Raw genomic sequence first — 6,604 nt, forward strand, 5'->3', positions numbered from 1 at the left:
ATTCTATTTCTTTCATACTTTACTTCGGCACGTATTGGATTGATTTTATGTTATTACGGATTGGAAAAATTAATCCATTACTTACAGCTGCCAAGGTATCCATAATGTTAATTATAAAAACATGAGAGTTACTTCCTTGACATGCGACTTTCAGCAGTTTTTGTTATAATCAAATCGAAGCTCTCCGATTGGATACTCTAAAGTACGATCTGCCATCTGTTACGGTAATTTATAATTGCTTTTAAATGAATAATAAAGCATAATTATAAAAATTATGCGTTCTTAATTACAATTTTTCCGTTAATAATTTAAAAATAAACATAAATTATTTCTTTGAATTTTATTTGTAGTTATACCGTAGCTCCATCTAGTTTACAATTTTTTAATTATCGTGTACCTCGAATGACTTTTTGTAAGTTTCTCTGTATGCATTTTGAGAATTCGTCTATTGCAATGATGCGCTTTTGTAATTGCTTTTTATAAAATATATCGTTAATTAACAATTCCACCATGACTGCATTTCTGTAAAAGCATGCAGCTTTGGTCAAAGCTTGGGCTAAGAATTTTTGATCACGTATAATTATCTGTACAAATAAATTCCTTTCTTCGGCCACGTAAACGAAATCGCAGAATTATTTATCGAAAATTAATATTTGAGCTTGACATTGGTAGTAATAGGCGTTATGTTCACCGAGGACTAATTAATCTCCAGCTAGGTCTGCGACATATCCTCCCTTGAACCAATAAGGACATTTCAGCTCAATACAACCCTCACCATCGCATTTACAACTAACAATTGCATCTGGAGAAGCTCCCAAATGAAGATACTTAAGGTTAATTCTTAAACCTGCACTTGAAACTTTCAGATCGCAAGACTAGTGATGTTGCTTCATTTTTCTCTTGTACGCTTTTAAAGCTACTTTTTCATGGCTAAACCGTAGCTTATATTTTTGAAATTGCATTTTTCGGGATAACATATTAATTTGATAAGGCTCGGACTAGAAAGAGCTGATTTTGTACTGCATGCTGCTTTAAGTTTTGAAGCCGTTATCGCCCCGGGTCTGAATTCAAACCAAAATTTAGATTTTATTTGGTTTCTAGAATTTTTAAATTTCAATGGCAACGACTTTCGTAATACTGAGTGTGGTCTGGTTACTTACCTCCACAAGTTGATTGTTATTAAGCTTGCAATTCTCCTCCGAGAACAGAGCTTTCAGACAATTGGTAGAGAAAGTCTTGGAATGAAATGATCAGAATATGGTGGTACGAAGGCTAGCGCAACAGGTTTAGGATATGAAGAGTTTAGTTGAGCCTAGATCTCTGATTTATCTGCTTCAGATGGAAATGATAACTTGCATTTTTTCTTAATTTGTTTCTGTGTTTCTTTATTTTTTACAGGCTGACATTTTCTTTTATTTCCCTTATCTTAAGTGACATAATTACCAAAAGTGTGGCAATCCCTGTACTTTCGTATGTTAAAGGTTTAATGAATGATCGACTCGAGGTCAACCACATAAAAGACTATTTCGGCTGTCCTATGGCAAAACCTTTTAACCACCAAATTTTTGAAAAATTAGATTTTTACGCATCATTATTACTAAGGCATGTACAAAAGTACTGTAAAAGTTTCAGGTAAAAGTCATAAATATTTAACTATTTATGACTTAAAAAATGGTTTTGGATTTTATCATTTTCGCATTAAAACCACGTTAAAATCTTATAACTTAGGTTTTGAAAAAGTCAAATATCTCAAAATTACGATCGTGTTGGTTAAAAGGTTTTGCCATGGGACAGCCGATTTATTGTCGCCTTTCTAGATCTTTTTTTAGACTGTGGTATTATATCGTAGGTAGATGGCGATAGCATCTCCACAGAACGACGAAAAATCAAAAAGTACACTAACTTTGACCAGTGCTACTTAGTTCCCCCGTTCCTCACTACGAGGCGTTATTTGTTGGTTTTAACTTCCTTCCCGCCCCAAGGCATACTTTCCCTTCTCCCTTCCCAACTTCGCTCGTAACATTCATTATGAAATAGGTCCGATTGATACACTTTTGCTAATTAGGTCACTTTTGCCCTTATTGCGTATTTGACTTCATGGTCACTTGACTTTAATTCGTCAAAAGTATAGGAACTCATTGTGAATTAGTTATGTTAATACATCTGGATATGAGATCAAGACTCTTATAGGGCTGAAATAAATAAAGGTCTATTCCAATTATAATCTTAATTTTATCCTTTTACTGTTAGCAGCGTCTTTATCTGACTTAGATATATCTTTAAAATATTCACTAAATGTTTAAATTATTATAATCAAAGCTCACTAATCATGTCTTTCTTGGAAAAGTAAATTTATATCGCCTTCGTGGAAATCTGCTTGCTCTCCAAAAATTCAAACAAATGGCGGGGGAAAAGCGTCTCAGTGGCGACGGAAATGGGGGCGGAGCTAAGGTCTAGTAGTAATATTATATACTAAAATAAAGAAAAATAATGCGAGTGTAGTTTCAAAGTTATAGATTTTTTCATTTTTAAATAGTATCGCGTAATGCTAATTTCTAATATTTAAATAGTTTTTACTCAAATTAAATCTGTTGAGATACCGCGTTTTCCTCTTCCGAAATATTTCACTCCTTTATCCAAATATATTTCTTTAAAACCATTTTCACTATTCCCTTCATTTAAACCATTTCTACACTCTTTCGGGGTGTTTCACCTGGTGACAAATCAACCTTTGTAGTTGTTTCAAGAATATAGTGGTGACTAGTTCAGGAATACCGAACCTCTAATTAATATAATTAAAAATAATATAAAGGCGGTAAATGACTTTAATCGTCGTTTCACTCAAAATGTTAATAAGTTCTAAATTACCAACACGCAAGTTTAAATATAATTAACTAGAAAATTCTGGTTAACAGCGGATTAGTGAATTCAAAAAAGGAAAATGGTCAAATTCGGAAGCGGTGGTGGTTTACTAAATTGCGCGTAATTAACTGGGGTAAAAGTCAGTGGTTAGTTTTGTGCAAAAATACCCTCTTCGCCAAATTTCACTAAAATCTGAAACTTGAGTTGCTTGGACTAGTTGATTTGAACTCATTAACTCATAAAAATTTAATAATTATAGAAAACATAAATAAACAAAAACATCTCTAAATTTATAGACAATTTAGCAATAATTACTGTAAACATGTTTGCTATATGATATCGTATAAGTTTATAATTGCAAGGTTTAACGTCTGCATTAACCTTTTTTCCACTTGGTTGCGTTTTTAAGTTTTTCACAATATTCAAACATTTTCAATCGCGAGCATACGGGAAAATATACTTCCGCCGAAATTTTAAAGAAATTCACGATGTGGTTGGGCATAAAAAAGATTTATCCTAAACCAGGAAACTTAGCACATCGGAAAAAAATTCAGTAACGCAATAGGATATCATTCATTAAGACAAGTTTAGTACGTTTTGACGCTTTAAGCACGATTTAGTGTAACGTGATAATTTAACAAAACGGATGCACTCTAGAAGTACCGTTTAATTTAATCTTCATTGATACGTACCATTTAAAGAAATTCGTTACGTAAGAACAGAAATCATTCTATTGTTAGGAATAATTACAGTCTAGTCGTGTGGAAATTTTAAGCAGTGTTGACAATGATAATTTAGTTTGGTTATTACGCAGGAATTTTAATTAGAAGTTTCATTTAAACCATAATAGGATATATCTCATACATATCAAACTTTAATTGATCTTCGAATTGCTTTTAGGTGAGTATAGACCATTTCTCGATTAAGTCCAGATGTTCGATCTATTGAAAAAAGAAATTATTTCATATTGTATGAATTTTCTGGGAAAGAGTATTTCTGAAATCTTTCATTGCGTTATAATCAAAATTATAAATCAAAACCAAAACTCTAGGGAAAAATATAAATTTGGTAAAATAAAATATTTTTTTGAGAAAAAATATTTTGTGTTGAGCGAAAAAAATTTGTGTTGAGATAGAAAATATTTGGGGTCTAACTATTTGAGAACAATATTAATCGGATAATAAAATAAATATAGATGGCTCTGCTTCATGGGAGAAAATAACTACGTGTGGAATAGAAGGACTAATGCTTAAAAACCCATTTTAGGAAACAGGGGTGCGTGAACCCGAGCGTGAACCACAGATATATATAATAAACACGGTGTATCATTTTATGCACGTTTGAAAAGAGTATACAGGGTGTCTTAAAGGCCTAGGTTTGCTTCTGCCTGTCCCCCTTTAAATTAGGCCAACATGTGCAGCGGTTGATCTACCACCAGGGTATTTCTGCTCCACTAAGTTAATTTAAAGGGGGACAGGCAGAAAAAACCTAGACGTTTAATTTGATCTGCCCAGGCGTTTTTCTCAAAAACTGTAATTGCTAGAAATGTGAAATTATCTCTCGGGGAGGACCCTTTTATTTTGGAATTTTCAGAAAGATCGTGAAATTTTTCAACGTTTTGAAATTTTTATTTTTTGAACGATAGGCGGTAGACGAAAATTTTCAATCAACAAGTTGTAGAGCGTACTCGAAAACCTTTAATTTAATTGGTTTGGTCAAAAACGGACCATTTTTCGTTGAAATAATACGTCATGAAAAAACAAGTTGGTACTACCCAAAAAGTTTTACGTCTCATGAAAAAGAAAGATAAACCTATCTAATTTGAAATGATCGTATGTTTGTAAAGATAAAAAACGGACTGTTTTTTAAGCAGAATCATTTTAAATAATTTTTTAGGAAAATACAATTTACATAGTAGTATTCCAGAATTCACCTTTTTACCTATCGACCTTTGTCCCTTTTTTGCCGTCGCGACTACCTGACTGTTTGTATTTCATTCGCCTGACGACGGCCCGTGCGAACGGACTGAAACGCGTAGCGTTTTTAATAAATGTGTTTATACTGTGTAAAAGTGGTTGATTTTTAAAAAGATTAGTTAAAGTATTTTTTTCAACAAAAATATTTTTTTACGAAATTTATCTTTTTTCATTTTGACCTGGATGGCGTTCCATAGTATTTTAACAAAAGTATTTTTTTTCAACACAAAATATTTTTTCTCACAATAAAATATTTTTCTTTTTAATTTTGAAATGAAAGCGTTAAAAATAATGATTTTGGCATTGAAAAATAAAAAAATATCGATATTTTTAATTTTTAATGCGGGAAAAAGTCGATATTTTTTATTTATAATTTTCACCTGGATGGCGTTCCATAGTACCCGGGTTCAGAGCCTCGCCCTTAATTTCCTTCTACTAGCGTTCCATAGTGCGTCCAACGGCCACCTGATCAGATATTTTACCTCGTAATATTCAGTTATCTGAAGACAATCCCCATAACCAGCCATATGATTTTAAATTGAATCTGATTCATTATCTCAAGTAACCGATCTGGATTCATCTGCTGTAATTATTATGATAAGCTTTATTTAGCTGACTTATACGTTTTGTATTAAATCTGGCGGAGAGCAAATAAAATTAACTGTCATTATAATTCCGAAAATAATTTAATCAGGTAAAGTTGTAATATCGTTAACTGGAGGCATGTGTGCTCACATTCTGTCTATTGGCACACCATGAATTCAGATATCTGGTTTGCATTTTGATCATTATCAACTGATCTGAAAAACGTAACTGGAGATAATATCATATCTGATTTATCATATTTTTTATCGTTGCCAAATAACTCAACTTTTATCTGAAAATCGGTTGGAAGCATTAAGTCGTCGTCTGTACAGGTCGAGTAGCAATTTCAAAAAAATATCTCAATAAAGTTAACTATTTTTTACAGATAAAATAATAACATATAAATGGCCATGGTAAATTAAAACTCAAGTCAGTCAAGTATATTATTCCCTCCCACCCTTTATTAATATTAAGCAAATGAAAGGGAATGATAACAAAAAGAAAATTTAACTGACTATATTCCGAGGGTATTGAACCGAGCCTGCGTTATATTTTATAATTCATATTGGAATAAATATAAAAATCCTTAAGCTACATTATAAATTAAAAGAAACACATGGATTGTCAATTAAAATTTACCTAAGAAAACTGGGTGTCAAATTCCCTGGAGCATTAGTAAGACCTTAGTCAATATTAGTACGCGCCCAGAAAAGCTACGTGTTTTATTTTAAAAAATGTCAAATGCCGTACAACTCAGTAAAACACTTAGGACGCGCAAGGTCTAGCATAATTGATAACAAATGATGTGGTATGAAAATATATTTTTATTTTACTACTACTACTACCTATAGACTTTGTCCATAATTTGATTTCACGACTAGAGTATTAAAGGACCTTGCTCTTTTTAACCGTATGGTGTTTGGTAGGATTGTGAACTATCGTGCAGAGTATGAGCGCTCTAAGGCAAAAGGTGTCAAAGCTTATAGACAGACCCACACACAACTTTTTATATAGATGTTTAGCTGTTAGTAATGATTATTCGGATAAGCAGTTGGGCAAACTTCAACGGGTCCACGACCAAGAGTCGTGGTTCAGTTTTACTCTGAACATAATGCTATATTTTAAACAAATCGTTTCGTCACCCACTCGTATCTTAATTTACAAAACAAAACCTCTCATAT

The sequence above is a fragment of the Leiobunum rupestre genome, chromosome 7, assembly GCF_980474605.1.
Source record: "Leiobunum rupestre chromosome 7, qqLeiRupe1.1.hap1, whole genome shotgun sequence".
NCBI lineage: Eukaryota > Metazoa > Arthropoda > Arachnida > Opiliones > Sclerosomatidae > Leiobunum > Leiobunum rupestre.